Genomic DNA, 24280 nt, shown 5'->3' with positions numbered 1-24280 from the left:
ATATACACAAGAGATGTTGTTTTACCAAGTTCAAACACATTCCTCTACCATCACATATAGACGTGACAACGTTGTTATATATGCATTACATACACAATGTTTATTAATTTACGGTTGGATGCACTGTATACATTTTGATGAAGTATATATACATTTGGATGAACATAAAACATTATATATACACAAGAGATGTTGTTTTACCAAGTTCAAGAAGGGCCTCCCTCGATGAGTCCGGGGACTGGTTTCCCTTTAAAGATGATTGCTTCAGGATGGATGAACTATATGCATTACATATACACAAGAGATGTTCTTTTACAGAGTACAAGAAGGGGGGGGGCGTCCCTCGATGAGCTGGACTTGTTTCCCTTTAAAGATGATTGCTTTATGATCAGTAAAGTATGTTGCCAAGGGATCATCGATGATGGGACGCAATGGAAAGTTCGAGAAGGCAACATCGACACAGGTGCCCCTGTTGATGTGGGACGTTTGCAGTCGTACGATGCGCATCGGAGAGCGTAACGTGACATCATGTGTTGGCCGGTTCAACGCGAGATCTTCCCGAGCTGCTGCTGCGTTGCGAACCCGTCGCGCTGCTGCCGTTCATGCTGCGGAGCGGCAACGAAGAGTGTTCACTTGATGAACTCCCGGCGAAGAGAAAGGAAGCGAGCCAAACGAGAGGCGCGGCCCTCGAGCAGTCACCTAACTAGCGCTTGCGCCGAGCGTGGTGTAGAGGTGTGCGCCGCCGCGCCGCCGCCGCCGCCTGTTTTTGGTCACGCCGCTCGCGCCGCCGCTGAAGTCAGAGAGATCACGCGGCCACCGCCTCCGCGCAATAATTGCGGCGCGCCGCCGTTAGTCTTTTCTTTTAATTCGAATGGGGAATATGGAAATAAAATACAGCACTTCGCCGGAGGAGCTCTTCTTGATGTGTCCATGTAATGAACTGTCCATTTCAGTGGCCGCTGAATAGCGGGAGCTCGGCGAGAAACGCGCGCCATGTTTCCGGTTTTTGCTCTGCAGCGCCATCATGACATCACGAAGCTTTCAAACACTCTCGACACAAATGATAGGGACGGAATGCGATTCAATGGAACGAACGCAGCCCTCAGAGATACGATTTACGGTGCACATGTCTTTTGATCATGTTAGCCATCGATTTAGGTTTAATGCGGCCACTCGTCTAGCGCAGCTGCAAGGTCGGTACGCATTCCCTGCATCGTTCTCAAACATCTGGGACACATTCATATGCAAATTCAGACGTGAAAATTTCCTGTTTCTGTGCATTTCGTCCACTCTCTTCTTACGCTAGGAATGTGCTGGCGGTTGCGGTGCGGCGACGTGGTCAAGAGCGAGGTGACATCACGGCTCACCGCTTTTTCGAATCACTGAATGCGCTTTGCCGAAATGGACTGTGGACATCTCCTTCGGATGAACGCATGGAGAATAGCTCCCCAGAAGTTGTAGTATCTTTTTCTTCTCCAGAAATATCACGAGTATTGCCTGACCTTAACGCTGCCGCGTACTCCAGCCTTAAAGGGCGACGACCCAACTCGCTGGATAGCATATTCTTGGAGTCTTGGACCTGGTACACTTTGCATAAATAAATAAAGTAGATAAGTAATATATATATATATATATATATATATATATATATATATATATATATATATATATATATATATATATATATATATATATATATATATATATATAATGGATAACGAGAACTTCTTCTGGCTACCGTAATAAAAATTGTGCAAGACTTCGTACTACAATATAGGAAACAAATATTTATTTTACCCTCACAGTTTCGGCTGGAGGACCAGCCTGCTTCAAAGGATCCTTTGAAGAAGGCTGGTCCTCCAGCCGAAACTGTGAGGGTAAAATAAATATTTGTTTCCTATATTGTAGTACGGAGTCTTTCACAATATATATATATATATATATATATATATATATATATATATATATATATATATATATATATATATATATATATATATATATATATATATATATATATCGGTGCGTTAGTACACTTTTTCATTTCTTTCTTACTCGAGTAAACAGATAAATAAATACAGAAGTAAAGAGAATGGCAAACTTATAATATAGCATAGCTAGTTGGTAGGTAAGAAGACATGACGTGGAAACACGGACATTAGAGAAAAGTCGAGAGAGTGAACAGTTGTCTCTCACGTAGACCACTACTCGCACTTGGTTGATAGGTATGGCCTCTTACGTGGGAATGCGCAGATAAATATTTGTGTCTACCTTCGGTTCCGCCGCTGTGTGATTTTTCAGTTGTTAGCGGCGCTTCTTGTGCCTTGACTACTCTCCTGTGTCCGTGTTTGCATGCCCTGTTTTTATAAAGGTCCTAACAGCCTCTGAAAATACAACAAAAAACAAAAACAACCAGCGCGTTATTCTCTCTTGTCTTTTGGTGCACTTCGTGATGCCAGAGCAGTGATTCGCGTGACATCCTCAGGGTACATGCTCTCGACTGGTCCATATACGAGAAATAACAGTTGTCAATTGTCTCCCATACTGCTTTGCTATGCAGCCCCCCACCCGCTCTTGGTTCTCTCGCACCACTATCGTGCGCGATTAACTGATTTCACTCCATTTTGTGCGTTTGCGACCGCGCATGCAGAGATAACAGACTGTAGCCGACAAGCGCGAAATCATGATAGGACCAACGCTTAGTGCTGACATTGTACGCGTGCTTTATGGAGAAATAAGTGGCGAGGAGATGTCCCCTGTAAGAAAGGTATTGAAGGCAAGAACGAAACCAATGGAAAATGTGCCGGATTATATGATTCTTCCAACGGACGCACTCTTTACAGCGGAGACGATGCAGCTTTCCAGGAAAAAGGCGAGCCCGCTTCGACGGTTTTTTGTATATTTTTATTGCGTTAGCAATTGTATGCACACTCAGGACAGGTTTTCACCGTCGCCGTCATGTTCCGTATAAACTCTCAATCGATAACATCGCTCCGCGCATTGTATGTTCTACCTGCGACTAAAAGCTCTCGAGCGTTGTCATGGAACATGGCTAAAGCAGAGATGAAACAAGCTGGCCATCTCCGTCAGACGGAATAAAATCAACCCGCGTGCGAGGCCTGCCGTCGATTGCTCCTCAAGCAGAAGGAAACGCACCGCCCGTCATTTGCTGGGCGAAGGAGCAGGAAGGGATATCTGGGGAGAGGGACTGCATAACTCGAGCAGCAACTGTGAACTTTGACTATAAGGGCGCGGTCGAGAGCGCTGGCACGCACGCTATTTCGGCAGACATCCCCTAACGAACGGCTCGTATACCTTCTACGCGCTGTGATCTCTCTGCTTCGCGCTCGGATCACTGATACGACAAACTACACCAGCGTTTTGTAGAGTTAAGTGAGATCGGAACAAAAAGAGTAAGCTGCTAGCCCTCGTTCATGTAGCATTACGGCGTGTACTTATCGCATTCACTGCTTCGCTCTACCCCTCCTCCCCCCCGCGCCGCGCCGCCGCCGGTCCGATGAACCCCGCGCCGTTCACGCGCCGCCGCCGGAGGTGGAAACACCGGCGCGCCGGCCGCCGGTGCACATGTCTAGCGTGGCGTGCGCCATAGTTTCCTAAAATTAACTAGAGGGGACTCTGGCGCTGCGATCGTTCAGCTACCATGGGAATGATGGGTAGTACACAAATTTGCCTAGTCTTCGTGCTTACGGCTTCAAACGTACTTGTGGCTTTGTTTATTGCTATGTTTTGGTTTTCTTTCGGATAAAAGAATGGATCGTTGTGAACTTCGTGACCAGATTTGAATCGCTGAGCCTAAAGAAGATAAAGTGGCGAAATGAAACTGCTGACTTTTACTGAAATTCGTTTTGCGACAAAGCGGACACAGCCAACGCGGAGCCAAACGGAGCCGAAAGAACGAAGACTAGGCAAATATGTGTACTACCCATCATTCCCATGCTGGCTGAAGCGCCGTGCTAGCCACCATAGCCGTGCGTTGCAGCCCCCATAGACACTAGCGCCAGAGTTCCCTCTGGTGTATTTATAGGAAACTCTATGGTGTGCGCCGGATGGATGGATGGATGCTATGAGCGTCCCCTTTAAAACGGGGCGGTGACATGTCTGCCACCAGGCTCGAAGAGAAAAAAAAAAGCTTCCTTGTTTCATGTTGGCCTAATACCTTATCTACATTGATTAAATCTATGTTATTATACCAAAAAAATATAAATTCACGGTCCATCTCTCTGCCTCTTAAGGCAGAATGACCTTATTTTTCCCCCATTATTTATTTTTGTTCTTTATCTCTACTTTTCTGCCACCAATACTCTAACCGTCTCTTACTTATTTCTATCGCGGACGTGTGCAGCTTTCCATTGTTGTCCCTAAAACCCAAGGCTTCATGTAGACTCGTGCCCACACGTATACCTGGGTGAATATCGCCACATTCAATCAGTACATCTTCCATCGTTTCCTTAGTTCCCCCGCAGCATGTACATTGTTCTTCTTTGTTACTGAATCTCGCTTTATAACTACGCGTTCTAAGGCAGCCCGACCTTGCTTCAAACAGTAAAGCGCTTCCCCTTGAATTATCATAAAACCTTTCCCTCCTTATTTCGTTTTTTCCCTTTCGGTAGTTACTCAGAGCCGGCTTCTTTTCCATCGCTGTCATCCAATAAGTCCTCTCCGCCTCCCTGACCTTCCGCTTAATGCTCCCTGTTGCCAGTATCGCCCGCACTGCTAGCCGTATATTTACTGGTGAGCCTCCTAGTTCTCTTTCTCCACTGCGTGTCAACGCTTTTTCTATACACATACCTGAAAACCTTCTCTGCCCATCTACTCTTCTTCATTTTCCTCAGCCTATCTCTTCGAATCTCATTTTGCTCTGCGCTTCCCTCACTTCAAAGCCTGTCCATCCCATATCACCCTTTACAGCCTCATTTGTCGTCTTCCCGTGAGCGCCCAAGGCGAGGCGGCCCACCGTCCTTTGATTTACATCCATTCCTGATTGTACCTCTGACTTCATGCAAACCTACTGAGTTCCCAAATGTAAGCCCCGGGACCATCACACCCTTCCACAGCCCTCGAAGCACCTCGTACCTATTGTATCCCCATAAAGCTCTGTGCTTCATAATTGCAGCATTCCTCTTTCCCTTTGCTACCGCTGCTTTCTCTTGTACCTCCATATATCTATCCCCCTCATTTACCCATACTCCGAGGTACTTGTACTCGCTTACCCTCGGTATTTTTTGGCCCTGTATGAAGACCGCATGGTCCTCGTGATCATTGAATACCATCAATCCACATTTTGTTGCACTAAATCCTAGTCCTAGAGCCTCACATTCCCTTCCGTATATATCTGGCAGTCGCTGTATATCATCTTGACTGTCCGCAAATAAGACAATATCATCAGCATAAAATAGACCTGGAAGCTTCTGCTCAACCATCGTGCCGACCTGATGGCGCGCCGCCGCTCAAGGCGGCGGCGCGCCATCTAGTGAGCATTCTTGAAATCACCGGAGAGAGCGCAGCTGCGCTCCTGGCGGGACCAATGAGAAGTAGACACGCAGGGGTACGCAGGGCATGGACAAGGCGCGAGCATAAGAAGCTTGGCGAGCAAGCTCCTAAAATGCTCGCCAGCATCGCAAGCACTGCAGCGGAGAAAGAGCGCACCCGAATCATTTGCCTGCACGGAGGTAAGCAGATGAAGCGAGAAAAGCACGGATGGATGCGTCCCCTTTATAACGGGGTGGTGACAAGCGTGCCACCAGGCTCGATTAAAAAAATGTTTCCCTTTTCTCTTCTTTTTCTTAATGTTGGCCTAATGTCTCTACTTCGATTAAATCTATCTTACAATAGGAAAAAAAAAACGTAAATTCTCAGCCCAGTTCTCTGCCCCTTTACGGCAGAATCTCCTTCTTTTTTTCTTTCCAACATTTATTTTTGTTCGTTTCTCTCTAATATACGGCTACCAGTATTCTAACCGTCTCTTACTTATTTTATTCGCGGGTGTGTTCAGCTTTCCATTGTTGTCCCTAAAACCCAAGGCTTCATGTAGGCTCGTGTCCAAACGTACACCATGCAGCCCCAAAGTCCCTTAATATATAGAAAGTAGCGACACTCTCCTCCATATCCTCTCCAAAGTGTCCAACTCTCCTCTTCCAAGTGTCCAAACCTTATCTATACTCGGGGACAACTTTATGTGGCAATGAAGGGAAAGCTACGGGGGCGGAGCGTCTGCACATGTACTGCTACGCGAAGTAGTCCGGTTTGGCGCGCGTCTCGTAACGCCGTGGAAAGTGATGGCTAGCGCTGCATCCATCAAGGTACGAGTAAAAGGCGCGACTTTTTCACGCACGCAAAAACGCGAAGTGACAACGTATAAAGTAAAAGAAATACAAATATCTCGCTTGTGTGCGCTGCGTTCCGTCTCAAAAAGCTACATGTAGAAAATGAAGGAGTATTTTGTATATCTCACGCAGAAAACACGGACGCAATTGTGGGACTACAGTTATTAGCGGTAGGATACGTGCATTGTGGCTCTGTAGCTTTCCCTGCACTGCCACAGAAAGTTGTCCCCGAGTATATATGCTCTCCGAAACGGCCACCGTGCGGGCGCCAGCCCCATAACCCGGCTTGCGCCACTTTCCTATCAAGAATGCTGTGTCACGCTCATAACGCGCGCGGTTCCCGGGCGACGGCCCGTGAAGCGGGGAGGTGGAAGGCGGAAGAGGAGGGTGCTTGGCGTGGCGGCTCGGTTAAAAGAAAGACGTCACTTTCCCAAAAATATCCAGGGACTTTATGCAGCCTCCGCCAGCAGCGCCATCGCGCGGCAGGAACGCGTCTTTGGGCCAGCCTACGGAGGCCGGTCTAATTACGGGTCTCCCTTTCCGGAGGTATGGTGTACTAGAATTGGGTAGTGTGTCGTCTTCGCAGCAAACCAAAGGGAAAACGGTGGTCACTTTTGCGATGACGCCACCAGAAGGGCGTCACGATCGAACGGTGCGCGGCGCGCGAAAGCCCGGCGCGCGAAATTTAAATCGGCATTGCGAAAATTTCTGCCGTTCTTGAGTCAAATGGTCACGTAACACAATTGAAACTAAATATATTTGCAAGATTTAAACACTTAAACACATTTGGCTGCATTATTGCAATAAATAAAGATGCTTCTGCGTTGTCTGAGCTTGCACAATTCCTATCGCAGAGCAGCCTCCCGGATCGTCTGCATGCTTACTGTTTTGATTGCAAAATGCATAAAAAAGCACATCGCTGTTCATTCCACGCATATGTACGCCTGTCTGGCTATCACAGTAATTTGAAGTTATGCGTCGAAACACACGAGGAGGTCCGGAAGGCTAACGTTAACAGTATCAGGTGAGTTGCACGGCCACCCGTCACTTGCATGAGCCAGAAGAGCAGTGGCAAGGTTTTGGACAGAAGAAATACAACGCTCAATGACGAATGCTGCTCCATTTCCTTAAAGATTTTACTCCTCAAAGGGGCGCCAAAGCGCAGGAATGCAGCTAAATGCACCGTGATATATTCGGGGTGTTGGATTTATCCTATGTGAATTAGTCCGTAATTCCAATCGGTCTGCAAAAACTTGAATGCATCAGGCTTCCTCAAACACCGAGTCTGCCACGCACATGAAAAAATTCGCTAACGCGTCATGAGAAACATAAGGGAACAATCAACAAGTTTCCCACGTGCACGCACGACCAGCGCGGCAACTACAATTACTGATCTCGGAGGCTTTGTGTCTCATCAGTATGTTATGTTGGGCTAGTTAGTGCATCGTTACTTGAAATACGTGGCGCAAGGTTGTAGCTGAGAAGGAACAAGAAGAGAAAGAAAGAACGCCAACTCACAACTAAGTTTATTTTCATGAGGCATTCACAATACAAAGGCTGTTGGAGGACATGCGCAGAACATTTCCGCACGTGCAGGCATGAACAGACGAGGTTTAAAAAGAAGATCGCAATCATAGTGTCTCGGAACCAGCAACAAACAAATATCATCATCATCATCATCAGCCTGTCTACGCCCACTGCAGGGCAAAGGCCTCTCCCATGTTCCGCCAATCAACCCGGTCCTGTGCTTTCTGCTGCCACGTTATACCTACAAACTTCTTAATCTCATCTACCCACCAAATTTTCTGTCTCCCCCTCACGCGTTTGCCATATCTTGGAATCCAGTCAGTTACCCTTAATGACCACCGGTTATCCTGCCGACGTGCTACGTGCCCGGCCCATATCCATTTCTTCTTCTTGATTTCAACTATGATGTCCTTAACCCCCGTTTGTTCCCTGACCCACTCTGCTCTCTTCCTGTCTCTTAAGGTTACACCTATCATTTTCCTTTCCATCGCTCGCTGCGTCGCCCTCAATTCAAGTTGAACCCTCTTTGTAAGTCTCCAGGTTTCTGCTCCGTAGGTAAGTACCGGTAAGATGCAGCTGTTATATACCTTCCTCTTGAGGGATAGTGGTAGATTACCATTCATGATTTGATAATGCTTGCCGGATGAGCCCCATCCCATCCTCATTCTTCTAGTTATTCCACTCTCGCGGTTCGGCTCCGCGGTTACTACCTGTCCTGAGTAGACGTACTCCTTTAGAACTTCCAGTGTCTCGGCACCTATCGCACAGCGCTGTTCTCTGCCAAGATTGTTCCACATTACTTTAGTTTTATGCATATTAATTTTCAGACCTACTCTTCTACTTTCCGTATCCAGTTCAGTAATCATGAGCTGTAATTCGTCTCCCGCGTTACTCATCAATGCAATGTCATCAGCGAATCGCAGGTTACTGAGATATCCTACAAAGAAATATATCCTGATGTAAAGACGTCGAAAAAAAAAAAGGAAACACAAACCAGCGCAAAGGTCGAGGGAAAAAATTATTGACAGACACTTCGTAACAAATCCATCTAAACTACATCTAGATCCAACAGTTTTAACTCACTGTTATGCAGCAAAGCTGAGGCACGCTGACGCAAGAATCGCCTTTCTTCCTTATGTGAAAGGTTTCCAGTAACTCCCGCGCCAGCGCATCCCGGCTTCTTCGCGTGCGATCGAACTGCGGTGTGCAGCCACACGAACCACAGTGGAAGAGTAAATGAGACCCAGTTTCATTCCTAATTGATAAAGGATGCTCCCCTAAACGGTCATTTGTACAGCGCCCTACCTGGCCTATATAGACCTTGCCACAGCTCAGGGGAAATTCCTAAACAGTGCCCACGGCACAACGCAGAAAGGGCTTTGCATGCTTCTTATCGCACGCCGCCTTGGCACCTCTCGAAGAAATGCGGGCACAGAGCCTGGAAAGCTTATTCGGAGCATAGAAGACCACCGGAACATGGTGCCGATTTGCAGCTTTTTTCAGGTTGTGGGAGATTTTGTGCATGTATGGCACAACATGTGGTCTTTTTCTCTGTCCTTGCAATGGCTCTGGCCTCCTGCGTTCCCCTTTCAGCCCCTGAAGCAACGTTTTGGACACACTGACTAATACCGAATAGGGAAACCCGGCTGAATTGTGCAAGAGTCTTTATTTAGCCAGTCTTGCAAAATCTGTTTCCGAATGCAAAAATACTTCCTTGGAAGTCTTTTTCAATGTAAAAACGCAGAAAATTGACATGCCGTTTAGGTCAATTGTGACGGAAAATGGTACTTGACAATTGCAAGTGAGTCGCTATCTGTTGAAGAATTTAAATACGTTGCTGGTGGTACTCAGGCATCACCTCCGCAATTTCCTGCTCAATCGCTCAGCGTAGGGGAGGAAGAAGGGTCGTCAACGACTGTTGAACGTGCGGCGGGTGGGCAAAGGCCAGGAGAGAGAAGTGGCGTGCAATTTTCTCGCGCACAAATGACTTCACTTCTGCCAGCAACGCGGTCTGGTCAGGTATGGCCGCCAAGCCAGCAAGCTCTTCGTCGCGTGATGGAGAGCGACGGGTCATCGAACGTTGCCGGCGGAGCTCCTCATAGCTCTGGCACAGCGTTATGGCCTCGGCCACTGTGGAAGGGTTTTTGGCGAGCAACATGGTGAAGGCATCGTGGTCAGTGCCCTTCACAATGTTCTGACTCGGACATGGTGCCGTTGGCTTTCTTGCACAAGTCGAGGACATCTTCGATATAACTTGTGAAAGAGTCACCGGCCTGCTGACCTCGTTCGCGTAAGCGCTGTTCTGCTTGCCGCCTAGGAACTGCAGGGCGGTCAAAAACGTCGATGATGGCGGTCTTGAAATCGGACCAAGTCGCAAAATCGGACGCCTGGTTGTTGTACCACAAGCTTGCTACTTCCGCGAGGTAGAATACCAAGTTGCTCAACTTGCCTGCTTCGTCTCATTTGTTGGGTACGCTCAGGCGCTGGTAAATTTCGAGCCAGTCCTCCACGTCGGCGCCATCGGCGCCAGTGAAGATAGGTGGATCGCGGATGCGAGGGACACCGGGTCGGCGTGGGAGGAGGCGTCTGCGTCTTGAGGCATGGCAGTTCGTAGGCTACGGGATCGAAGCTCCAGGGGCATCGAATGGGAGCACAGCACTCTCCACCAAATTGTTAAGGTGTTTATTTGACGGCACTTGGCGACGATGCGCAATGGCGACAGTCAAGGCAAAAACACTGACTCACAGCCCGAGCGGGAGGAGCCAAAGAAAACAACCCACTAGAAGGCGCTAGAGAGCGCAACCCATTACTCATCCCCAAGGCTTCGCTACAATATATATATATATATATATATATATATATATATATATATATATATATATATATATATATATATATATATATATATATATATATATATATATATATATATATCGCGCTCGGCCATAGCGAGAAAGAGAAGAACGAGGTTCAGAATAAGACCAGCAAGCAAGGGTGCTGTCTCTGTTCGCTTCTTTTACAATGGCGCAGTGTACAACCATCGAACCGTAAGCTTACACGCTTCCTTGTCCATGCCACCCGCCAACGTGAAGCCGCAGTAAGCGCGAGTTCAGGACGGCGTCCAGGCCTCCTCGGCACCTGCGCACGTGCTGCCGCCGCAACCACCGTTCGGGGACGGCGCCTAAGCCTCCTTGGCGGCTCCACACCAATTAACCGACGCCCTGACACCAGTTCACGACAAGGGATGCTGACCACGCATCCTTGGCCATGGATCCCGCCACCATGAGCACCGAGACCGCTGCATACTCCGCAGCCGCGATTGCAGGCTCGTCGTGCGCTCCACACGGCCCGGGGCTCTTGCATGTCCTGACGGAACTATCACGTCATCTCAACCGCACGGCATCAATGAGGTCGGGTTTCTCGCCTGCCGCTTCATCATCGTCGGCTATTTGGTCAGTACCGGAGTTCCGCGGCTTCCAGGACGACGTTTTCCTGTGGGTCGATACGATTAATTCTCTCGGCGCCCTTCATGCCTGGCCGGACCATCGGAAATGGCTGGTGGCCATCGACCACCTTCGCCGTGCGACCAAGGCATGTCATGCCTACGAAGGCATCAGGCAGCAATCCTGGCCTGAATGGTGTGCCAGACTCCCAAGTCGTTTCCGTCATTTATCACACGCCTGTGACCCTACTCCTCAGACCCACTTTCTACCTCGGATGGGGGCTGTGAGGCACACCACCTTGACGGTGCAGCTCGGGCGTCCACCAACCTGCCCTCCCTCGGAGATCGAGCTCGCGAGGTGCAGCGCCCCCCTGGTACAGCTGTGCGCTGTAGATGCTCCACGGACAGCTTCGCGGACTGCCCTGCGGCAGTCATGGACACTAGCCGCAAGGTGTACTCCTCCCCACAGGTGTCAGACTCCGCGTCGATACCTACCACAAAGACCGGCCTCCAAGCTACAGGCCTCCAAGTTGGTCAGTGCTAAAGTGCCTGGAGGCGTCGGCCTACTGTGTGACGACGGCACCTCCCCAGCTAGCAGCCGGAGACGAAGCGCTAGCCACCACTCTCGGTTTGGCCCACAGTCAGGGGCCACATTATCCGCGGACATCACCGCAGTCATTGGCCGAGTGTGCGGACGCTCGCCACTTGCCAAGCACCGTTACCCTAAAAGAAGCACAAGTGACTATCCCGCCTGAGGCCATTGTCATCGAAGACCGGCCTGTGCAGCCCATATTCACAGCTGATGACACGGCTTCTGACGAGGACGGCTTGACTGCCCGTGGCACTTCAAAGGGATCGAGAACTGCCCAGAACATGAAATGAGATGACTCCACTGATGGAAAGATTGTCCGTCGCGTTGACTCAAACCAACCCTGTTTTTTTCGTGAGAGATGGATTTATATTTTTAGTTCTTAATTGAAAGTCGGAAAAATGACCTGTGGCGCCTCTGGCGGCAAAAACATGAATGATCCGATGAAACCGGCCACGTGACCGTTGACTGCTGTACGCGGTCGACGATTTGTTTGTTAGTATTGAAATATTGTTCGTTTCTTTATATTAAAAAGTATTACTCCATAAAAATGTACATATAGGCCTGCGTTAGTAGTATGCATTGAAGAGGCGCTGCCTTTGCGTGACGTAATGATCCCATGCTCGTCAGCGCGCCTTGAGTAACTTTTCAGCGTGCTCATGCAACCGTGCACGCAGTTTCCAGGTCGCTAAGATTTTGGAGTGACATAGTTTTGCTACCTACACTTCGTCTGAGAAATGACGCGCGCTGCTACTCGGCGCGGCCCCGCATATGCGTAGTGACGTTTTCGATGACTTGGCTTGGCTCTCGTGCATCGAGAGAGGAACGACGCCGGGATAGCCGGGACAAGCCACTCATGACACAGGCGCAGGCATCCTTGTACGCATGCGCACACAACGCGGTACAGATACAGGGAAGGTGTATAATGCCACATGATCTCATTGTAACAGCTTGTTATTTTCAAAAATAGTTGAAAAGCTCTAAATAAAGGTGGTTAAGCATAATTACAGGAACTCCTGTGAAAGCAGAACAACGATAGCTTTCACAAATCCCGAGAAGAGCTGGCGGCATCGCTATCAATTCTCAACGTTGCTGGAGGAAAGCTCCGTCCGTGTTTAGAGCGTTTCAGATCGAAAAATACTGCTTGTAAAGTAACTACTTGCTTTTGGGATTAACTACTGCACCTACAAACACTGTGAAGGGTGAGCTTTCTGGCGCGCTGTAAAAAAATGGGTCGAGAAAAATCAGCTGTCGGTTCCTTTAAGAAGCACCAGCTTGAGTAGCAGTACACCAGCAATACTGCAAGAGCACGACTTGCTTATCAAGCCAGTGCGTAAACGCGGCCCTGCGTTGCCACAGATGTCTAGAAACTGTAGTGATGCAGAACTATCGGTAAATTGACTATCGATAGTATCGATAGTTTTTTGTAAACTATCGATAGTGTAAACATAGCGCTACTATCGACAAACTATCGATAGTGCGATCGGTAGTACCATCGTAATATTAATAGCGATATGGCGATATTACTGCCACACGTGTTTATTGCTTTGTTATGACTTATTCGGGTTTCACCCACGAAGACTGTTAGCAACGTTTGACGCAGACCGCGCCGTAATGTTTGAGAAGCTTCACAATTGTTTGAGACAATTCTGTTAAGATTACGCGCCGGACGCGAATGGTCAAGCTTATTCGAGAGCTTACGCGAGCGCCAGCGATAACGCTGAAAGGTTTGATGACTGATGTATAAAGGACAAACGCGTTCCACCGATGATCAGATTACTCAACGGCTGACGACTGCTCCCGCCGCTATCAGTGCGCAGCACGTATCGCTTGTATCTTGAGCTTTGATTTTCTGGGCACAAGTTCGCCAAAATAAAGAGCTCCGTATTTCCCAGTCTTGCTGCAGCATTCTTCACCGTCACAACCACGTGACGATACTATCGACAGTGGTGTGAATAATGATGCGCTTGCTGGCCGGCCATGTTGCGAAGATATTTGCGATAGCCTACTACCAGCCTCGCTTAATTTATGATCAATTTTGGCAGAGAAATTAATTATTTCCGCAGTGAAAATAGCGGAATATATAAATCAATAAATTCGTATTCAAAAGCAACCAGTTACTCAATAAAATATCAATTAACATCTTGATATTTTTTCATTTTTAAATCATAAAATGCAATATCAATTTGAATCCGCGCAGCCCCACCACATGTAAAGGCTTCCTTTCCGCTACAGCAGAACAGTTTGACTTTATAATCATGTGTCAGCAAAGCACTCTGGTGAAGAACTCAATCATGTCAACTTTCTTGCCCTTCAGCCTGCTCCTCCGGCTCCCCTATGTACCACGAGAGCAGGGAACCAAGTTTACTCTGCAGTGAGTCCGCGCTGTTGATTTTATACTATCGATAGTACCATCGAATTTTTTACTATCGATAGCGCTATCGATAGTATCATAGGCGTGCGCACAGGGGGGGGGGGGCAGGGGGGGGCGGCCGCCCCCCTAATCATCTAAGAGAGGGGCGCAAAATCTGCCCGGTACATTGACCCTTCTAGTCACCTAAGAGGGGAGGGGGCGCGAAATCTGCCCCATACATTGACTTAGAAGGGGGGGGGGGGGCGCTGCGACGACCCTTTGCCCCCCCTAATGGGGAACCCTGCGCACGCCTATGGATAGTATTTTTCACCATCGATAGTTCGATAGTGACTCAGCTATCGATAGTATCGATAGTACCATCGATAGCTCTGCAAAGACGTCCACTCGCCCCTTGACGCACCGCAAACAGCGCAGACATCCCCGCTCAGTGGCCGTACTAGATTGACATTTTCCTGCCCCGTCCTCCCAACTGCGACTGGATAGTCGTGACGACGACCTGCAACCGATGCGTCAAGTCCACGTCAGCCAGTGCGACCTGCTAGCGCCATATTCTGCAGCGTACCACATATTCACAGCGTGGACGAGACTTGCAAAGACCACCCCGACATTGCCAGTGTCATCCACCAGAAAGTTTGGCACTTCAGCAGTACAATCGCGGTGCACACATGACCGACCACTACGGCACAGCCAGTGCCACCCTCCAGAGACATTTTCGGCAGCTTCGCGCGTTCGCAGTCATGGCCAAGTGTAATGACAAAAAAAAAAAATGGCCGCGTATCTACGTGCTTCGCTGCAAATGTCGTCTAAAGACGATAGAAGAGGCGCTGCGTGAGATATGGACGCCATCTGGCAATACGTCGGGAAACATGAGTGCTGTGTTGCGGGCTGGTAGTCCCGGCGCAGCAGCAGGCGAAGAACGGCGGTGACCAACGCGACCGGCGGGGACGCCAGCCAGCACGAACACGCGGTTTGGCGCGAAGCGCTGAAGCGAAAGAAACGTCCGCACTCAACGAGTACTCTCCCCACACTCTTTTCTTTACACGTCGCCTGGGTAAAACAGGAATGCCGGAGCGGCGCCCCATGGCATTCGTACAGTGCAATACACAACCGAAAACGAAGCACAACAATGAGCTCGTGCAGAGGGCACGGAGGAAGGCAAGTTTCAGCGCAGTCGCATTTTCAGCGCAGCTTAAGAAACTAGGTTCTTTAGAATTACGTATGTATGCATTTTATATTAAAGGAACACACCACCTAATACTTGCCTAGTTATGTTGCGCCTCAGATATGCGTGACATTTACCTTTTGATCGACAAGGTTCACAAGTATGAACAGCCGTACCAGTTCAAGATGGCTGGCCCTTGGGCAAGTGGTTCAACTTTGGCCGAGTGGCTGAATCGAGTGACGTGCCGACAAACAGAAAGACAGACCAAAATTTCTCCGTTTAAGTATCCCAAGAAAGACTATCGTCTTTAAAAGCGGCAACAGAGTTTGGGCCCTCGCGCTCGGCCATCGCGAGGAAGAGAAGAACGAGGTTCAGAATAAGACCAGCCGGCCCGCAGCAAGGGTGCTGTCTCTGTTCTCTTCTTTTGCAATGTATATACAGTGAAACCTCGGTGATACGATCACAGCTCATACGAATTTCGGGGTGATACGAATTTTTCGTTGGTCCCGGCCAAGGCCCATTGGTCTGCACTGTAATGGAGTACGGCTGTTGCGAACCGATTTTCACTCAGCGACGTTTGATACGAACGTACGCTACCGCCCAGGTACGAAGAGGTGCTGTCCGCGCTGTCGCAGAAGACGCGCCAAGCACGTGCGAGCGCGGAAATGCAAGCGTGGGCATGCGCGCCGCACCGCCGAATCGTCAGAATCACGGTGTAAGAAAAACACTTTTCTTACGGTCAGAATAAACCTTCAGAGACGCGTCACGGCCTCCGACATTGTGTGCGCGAATCTTTGAGGCTCTTACGTGCCTCCGTGTGCCTTCGCGTTTAAATTAGAGAGGACATTAGAGGACATACTTTTTTTTTCTAACGCGTCGACGCGGGCTGCTGTCGTTGTACTGTGTTTACACGTACCTGCCTCGTGCATCAGACATCCTATGAAAGGTGGACGAGGACAGAAAGAAGGCGAGGACGGTCTTGGCGAAGGAGTCAGGCCTCACAAGGTCAACATGCGCGATCTTTGAGGTCGCACTTGTGCGGGCACGGCCGTAAATTGCCCAAAAACATACCCAACACCTCCGCGATAACAAAATCATAACACAGGACCGTGGTTCTGTAATTTTGGGACCTTGAGCCATCGCGTCAAAGCACTTCTTTCTGGCGCTGATCCGTGCTCCCAATTAGGGTTGCAGTAGTTGCGCCTTTTCCTTTCCTCAACCTCTCCTCCTCCTCCTTCTTTCCTTACTTTCGCTGCAGTACTCCGGTGTCATGCAAGAAAGTATACTAAAATTTGGAAGGGGCTACTGCTTTCGCGTGTCACAACGCACCTGGTTCATTAATTAATTACGCGCGCACGGGCCCGTATATTTACGAGTGCTGATATGATTGCCGACATCTAAAACCTTAATTTACAATCATTCAGGGTTCTTTCTGACGTTGCTGCGGCCCTGAAAAACAATAAATGAAAATGTACGCCAGCTTTCTTTTGTCGCATGCTAATTTTCCATGCTTCCTGCTGATACGAATTTCGGATGATACGAATATTGTCACGTGGTCGTGACGTCGACGAAGGCAGCAGTCGGCGTTTGCAGGATGAAAGTGTTTATTTGGCCGAACTTGTGGCCGGAAAATGAGAACTAGAACTACAGCAATACACGCTGTACAATGATAGCGGCGAACAGGGCGTCGTCCGTCGATCAACTGACAAGCGGTCAAGTGCGTCGGTTTTTATACAGGTGCTATGGAACTTTCCATGCGATATCGCTGGTGGCGGCGTTATCTCTCGATAAAGCTGGAACATTCGCGTGCGGCGCGAAATCTTAACAAAATGATCTACTACAATTGAGAAGTCTCTCGAACACTGCTTCGCGGGCAGCGTCGAGCGTTGATAACCGCCCTTGCTGGTCAAACCCAAAAACATCAAAATAGGACAAGAAGTGGGCGTGGCATTGCCCCCCTCTGAAAAAGCATCGTCCCGATGCTTGTGAAAGAACAAAGAAGAGAAAAAAAACACAAGTGCATACATAAATAAATTACAATAACAAAGGTAAAAGTAGAGTCCCCAGATTCGCTAACGTGCAAAAAACGGCTTAAGACGCACGACATGGACGACTTCAGGTCGTGCGCGGCGTCGCTGGGAGTTCGTAATGCCGTCCGGGATGACCTCGTAGTCAAGAGCGCCGAGACGTCGAAGAACCTTGTAGGGTCCGAAGTATCGCCGAAGGAGTTTTTCGCTAAGACCACGTCGGCGTATCGGCGTCCAGACCCAGACGCGGTCGCCGGGCTGGTATTCCACGAAGCGTCGTCGCAGATTGTAGCGACGGCTATCGGTGTGCTGCTGGGTCTTGATGCGCAGGCGGGCGAGCTGTCGAGCTTCCTCGGCACGTTGTAAGTAAGCGGCGGCGTCGAGGTTTTCTTCGTCGGTGACATTCGGTAGCATGGCGTCCAGTGTCGTCGCCGGGCTCCTTCCGTAAACCAACTTGTACGGCGCCATCTGCGTCGTTTCTTGGACGGCCGTGTTGTAAGCGAAGGTCACGTACGGAAGGACGGCGTCCCACGTCTTGTGCTCAACGTCGACGTACATGGCCAGCATGTCGGCGATGGTCTTATTTAGACGCTCGGTGAGGCCATTGGTCTGCGGGTGGTAGGCGGTGGTGCGGCGGTGGCTCGTCTCGCTGTATTTTAAGATCGCCTGAGTTAGGTCCGCAGTAAAGGCGGTACCTCTGTCTGTGATGAGGACCTCTGGGGCGCCATGACGCAAGATGATGTTCTCCACGAAGAACTTGGCTACCTCGGCGGCACTGCCTTTGGGCAAGGCCTTTGTCTCGGCGTAGCGGGTGAGGTAGTCAGTTGCTACGACGATCCACTTGTTGCCGGAAGTCGACGTCGGGAACGGCCCCAGTTGGTCCATCCCGATTTGCTGGAACGGCCGGTGAGGTGGTTCGATTGGCTGCAGAAGTCCCGCTGGCCTAGTCGGCGGTGTCTTCCGTCGCTGGCAATCTCGGCAAGTCTTAACGTAGTGGGCGACGTCGGCAGGAAGGCGTGGCCAGTAGTATTTTTCCTGTATCCTCGCGAGCGTGCGGGAAAAGCCGAGGTGGCCAGCCGTCGGGTCGTCGTGCAGGGCCTGCAGAACCTCTGGTCGCAGTGCCGAAGGTACAACAATGAGGTAGTCGGCCCGGGCCGGAGAGAAGTTCTTCTTTACGATGACGTCGTTTTTCAAGAGAAATGACGCCAATCCCCTCCTGAATACTTTTGGAACAACGGCGGTCCTGCCCTTGAGGTATTCCACAAGGCCCCTGAGTTCCGGGTCGGCTTGCTGTCGTTCAGCGAAGTCGTCGGCACTTATGGTTCCCAAGAAGCAGTCATCATCGTGGTCGTCCTGCGGCGGTGCGTCGACGGGGGCACGAGACAAGCAGTCGGCGTCGGAGTGTTTTCTTCCGGACTTGTAAACGACGGTAATGTCGAATTCTTGGAGTCTTAGGCTCCACCGTGCGAGGCGACCTGAAGGGTCCTTCAAGTTGGCTAGCCAACACAAGGCGTGGTGGTCGCTCACAACTTTGAAGGGCCGGCCGTAGATGTAGGGGCGAAACTTCGATGTAGCCCAGATGATGGCCAGACACTCCTTTTCTGTTGTGGAATAGTTGATTTCTGCCTTTGATAGCGACCGGCTAGCATAACTGATGACCCTTTCCAATCCGTCGGTCTTCTGCACAAGGACGGCGCCGAGTCCTACGCTGCTTGCGTCGGTGTGGATTTCCGTATCGGCGTGCTCGTCGAAATGCGCAAGTATCGGAGGCGTCTGCAGGCGTCGTTTCAATTCTTGAAATGCCTGAACTTGCGACGTTTCCCACCTGAATTCGACGTCGGCCTTCGTGAGTTGCGTCAGTGGCTCGGCGATCCGTGAAAATTCCTTGACGAAACGTCTGTAATAGGCGCACAAGCCGAGAAAACGGCGTACGGCCTTCTTGTCGGTGGGCGTCGGGAAGTCAGCGATGGCAGCTGTTTTCCGCGGGTCCGGGCCAACACCATCCTTGCTGATCACATGACCCAAGAACAAGAGCTCCTCGTACGCGAAGCGGCACTTTTCAGGCTTCAAAGTGAGTCCGGAGGTCTTGATTGCTTGAAGTACAGCTTCAAGGCGCCGAAGGTGTTCGTCGAAGTTTGAGGAAAACACTACGACGTCGTCCAAGTACACGAGGCACGTCTGCCACTTCAAGCCGGCCAGTACTGTATCCATAACCCGTTGAAAAGTCGCAGGTGCCGAGCAAAGACCAAAAGGCATGACCTTGAACTCAAACAGGCCGTCTGGCGTTATAAAGGCAGTCTTTTCTCGGTCTCTCTCGTCGACTTCTATTTGCCAGTAACCGGTCTTGAGGTCCATCGACGAAAAGTACTTTGCGTTGTGTAATCGATCCAGGGTGTCGTCTATCCGGGGAAGGGGATACACGTCCTTCTTCGTGACTTTGTTCAGGCGACGATAATCGACGCAAAAACGAAGAGTCCCATCCTTCTTCTTCACTAGCACCACGGGGGATGCCCACGGACTCTTCGACGGCTGGATGATGTCGTCGCATAGCATTTCGTCGACCTGTTTCTTCACGGCCTCCCGTTCCCGCGTCGAAACCCGGTAGGGACTCTGACGGAGTGGTCGAGCATTTTCTTCTGTTATAATGCGGTGCTTAGCAAGGGGCGTTTGTCGCACCCGCGATGACGACGAGAAACAGTCCTTGTATTGCAGGAGCAGGGTTTTGAGCTTATCTTGCTTGACCCTCGGAAGGCTCGGGTTGACGTCAAAATCCCGTTCGGGACCTCTATTCGTCGAAGCAGGTTCGACAGCATCGAAGAGGGCGAAAGCATCGCTGGCGGCTACACATTCGTCGATGTAGGCAACCGTCGTACCCATGTTGAGGTGCCTATATTCGTGGCTGAAGTTTGTCAGCAGTACCTTTGCTTTACCGTCATGCAGCTCGGCGATACCTCTTGCGACGCAAATTTGACGATTCAGGAGTAGTTGCTGATCGCCGTCGATTACGCATTCAAGGTTCGCAGGTTTTTCGGTGCCGACGGAAATAATGACGCTGGAGCGTGGCGGAACGGTCACCTGCTCTTCTATCACATTCAGTGCATGGTTCCCTGGCGTCGCGTGGGGCGGGAGCGCTTTTTCTGAGGTTAGTGTTATCGACTCAAACCTCAGGTCGATAACGGCGCCGTGGTCACTTAGGAAGTCCATTCCGAGTATCACATCCCTGGAGCAGTTTTGTAGGATTACAAAGCTCGCAGGATAAGTGCTGTTATTGATGGTGACTCTCGCCGTGCAGACACCAATCGGCGTTATGAGGTGGCCTCCAGCTGTCCGGATTTCTGGTCCACTCCAAGCGGTCTTTACTTTCTTCAGCTTGGTGGCGAATGGCCCACTGACGACGGAATAGTCGGCTCCGGTGTCGACGAGAGCTGTGACGCTGTGGCCGTCGATAAGAACATCGAGGTCGCTTGTTCGTCGTCTTGCGTTGCGGTTAGGTCGTGGCGTCGGATCACGGCTTCGTCGATTTGTCCCGCTGTTTCGACGTTGCGTCGTCAGGTTTTCTTCGGGCCGCGAAGTTTCGTCATGAGGGCTCCGTCCAGTTTGCGTCGTGTTCTGATGGTCTCGTCGCGTTGTCGTCGTCGGCGGCCGCGGAGGATCTTCGGCAGTTCGTCGTACAGCAACCGCACCTCCATCGGTTGCTGCCCTTAGTTTCCCGGATACGGGCTAGGCGACCGGCCCCGGTTTGGGCCAGTGTACTGCCGGCGGTGCGGTGACATGTAGCGGCCGGGCGACGGCGAGCGGGAAGGTCGTCGTTCTTCCCACTGTGTTCCGGTGAGGTAGTCGTCGATGTCGCGAGGCCGTTCGCCTGGCTGCGGGCGCGGCGCGTTGACGGCGAATCCGCGTAGCCCCATCTGTCGATACTGGCATCGGCGGTATGTGTGGCCGGCTTCCCCGCAGTGATAGCAGAGCGGTCGGTTGTCAGGGGCACGCCAAACGTCGGTCTTTCGGGGGGCGCAGCGTTGTCCTGTCGGCGGGCGGTATGGCGTCGGTGGTGGTGGCGGCGGTGCCTGGCGGCGGAACTGCTGCGGCGGCGCGGCGTCTTGACGTGGGCGAGGAGGGGGGGCGTTGCGTCGGGCTGCAGCAGCATAGCTCATGGCTTCCGGCTGAGCCTGCGGTGCTTCGGGAATTCTAAGCGATTGCCGGACTTCCTCGCGGACAACGTCGGCGATTGAATCCACTTGATGCTGCGGCGAAGGTAACAGTTTGCGCAGCTCCTCCCGCACAATCGCTCTGATGGTGTCACGCAGGTCATCAGACTGCAGCGCCTGAACCTCCCCGTAGGTCGTCGTAGGAATGCGGCGGTTGTACTGCCTAGTGCGGATTTCTAGTGCCTTTTCGATTGTGGTGGCCTCCGAAAGGAATTCCGAGACCGTCTTCGGCGGGTTGCGCACAAGTCCGGCGAAGAGTTCTTCCTTCACTCCCCGCATCAGGAAGCGAACTTTCTTTTCTTCGGACATGGCTGGATCGGCATGGCGGAATAGGCGAGTCATTTCTTCGGTGTACAGTCCGACGTTCTCATTGGGGAGCTGTACACGGGTCTCGAGAAGGGTTTCAGCCCTTTCTTTCCGGATGACGCTCGTGAAGGTGTTGAGAAATCCGGTGCGGAAGAGGTCCCATGATGTTAGCGTGGACTCTCGATTCTCGAACCAGGTCCTTGCGCCATCTTCAAGGGCGAAGTAGACATGGCGTAGCTTCTCGTCGCAGTCCCAGTTGTTGAACGTGGAGACTCGGTTGTATGCCTCCAGCCAGCTTTCTGGATCCTCGCATGGTGATCCGCGGAATGTCGGCGGCTCCCTCGGTTGATGCATGACGACCGTTGTAGGTGGCAGGGGGTCTGTCATCGTCTCGGCGGTAGATGTGACGGTCTTCGGCTGCCTGGCGTTTTCGGGAAGGAGCCCGTACTCTGGTTGTAGTCCCTTCTGCCGGCGGCTGGTTCGAGGATCCGGGTTGACCTTAGATTCGTCTTCTTCGCGGCTTGGGCTTGGGTCAGCGCTCCGCGGTGGCGTCCGGATCATGAAGCAGCACCTCCACCAGATGTCACGTGGTCGTGACGTCGACGAAGGCAGCAGTCGGCGTTTGCAGGATGAAAGTGTTTATTTGGCCGAACTTGTGGCCGGAAAATGAGAACTAGAACTACAGCAATACACGCTGTACAATGATAGCGGCGAACAGGGCGTCGTCCGTCGATCAACTGACAAGCGGTCAAGTGCGTCGGTTTTTATACAGGTGCTATGGAACTTTCCAGCGATATCGCTGGTGGCGGCGTTATCTCTCGATAAAGCTGGAACATTCGCGTGCGGCGCGAAATCTTAACAAAATGATCTACTACAATTGAGAAGTCTCTCGAACACTGCTTCGCGGGCAGCGTCGAGCGTTGATAACCGCCCTTGCTGGTCAAACCCAAAAACATCAAAATAGGACAAGAAGTGGGCGTGGCAATATTTTCAGTGGTCCCGTGCGATTCGTATCACCGAGGTTTCACTGTATTGTGAAGAAGAAGATGCGCCCCCATCCAGCAGCTTCGACAACGCTCGGCTCGCTTGGCTCGTGTTTCGGATCGCCGCTGTGCCTCTGGACGGTTCTTCTCGCTGCGTTGCCGCTGACAACCGTTACGTCCTTGAACGACCGATAAACCTCTTCACATTTGGTGGAGGTGCTGTTCATCCCCGTCGCTACACCCTGGAGCTGCGAAGCCGGACGCTTCCGCCGATCATGACTGACAACGCAAACCCACCGGCGCCTTCGCCCCTGTCCGTCACCTGCACCGGGCTTCCCCGGCTCCGGGACCCCAAGGTCTTCAGCGGTGCAGATGAGATCGACGTGGAAGACTGGCTTGACCACTACGAACTGGTGAGCGCACATAATAAGTGGGATGACCCCGACAAGCTAGGCCACGTCATATTTTATCTGACTGGCGTCGCCGAATTGTGGTACAACAACCACAAACACAACATCCCCACATGGACCGTCTTCAAGACGTCCTCCTCGGAAGTGTTCGGTCGACCGGATGTTTGCAAGCAGCGCGCAGAGCAGCACTTGGTCGTCCGCTCACAGCAGACCGGAGAAAGCTTCACAAGCTATATTGAGGACGTCGCCGGACTTTTGTCGAAGTGTCAACGACAACATGCCCGAAGCTGATAAGATCAAGCAAATCCTGAAGGGTATTGACGACGGCGCATTCCAAATGCTCTTGGCTAGGAATCCGGGCACAGTTTCAGAAGTCGTCAGCTTGTGTCAGAGCTACGACGAGTTGAAGAAGCAGCGCGCTCTGACTCGGCAGCCTCCACGGGGTGGTGAGTCGCTGTGCAGTCTCGACACCATGCCGGACCATTGGACGTTGCTTCAGCAGGTCCGAGACTTCGTCCGCGAGGAAGTTGCCCGCCAACTTTCCTTAATGCCATTTGCTCACGAGCCTACCACCCGCCTTCCCGCCCCTCTCCGCACTGTTATTTCGGAGGAGGTTCCCCACGCTGTTCCCCTTGCACGCCACGAGCCGCCTCCATCCAGCCCTGTTCACTACGCGCGTGCAGCGCAGCCTGTGGCCGCGGCTGTTGCCTATGCGCAAGCCGTGCAGCCTGTGGCCGCGCCCCTCACGTATGCGGACGTTTTGCGTAGGCTTCCGCAACCACCTTACACCACACACTCACAGCCCACACAACCGCCTGTCTATACTGTTTTTTGGGCAGCACCGACAATCGCCAATCCATGGAGGACGCCTGATAATCGACGGATTTGCTACGCCTGCTACACTCCCGGAC

This window comes from Rhipicephalus sanguineus, unplaced genomic scaffold, assembly GCF_013339695.2.
Source record: "Rhipicephalus sanguineus isolate Rsan-2018 unplaced genomic scaffold, BIME_Rsan_1.4 Seq838, whole genome shotgun sequence".
NCBI classification, from domain to species: Eukaryota; Metazoa; Arthropoda; class Arachnida; order Ixodida; family Ixodidae; genus Rhipicephalus; species Rhipicephalus sanguineus.
Note: the sequence above shows the minus strand (reverse complement) of the source record.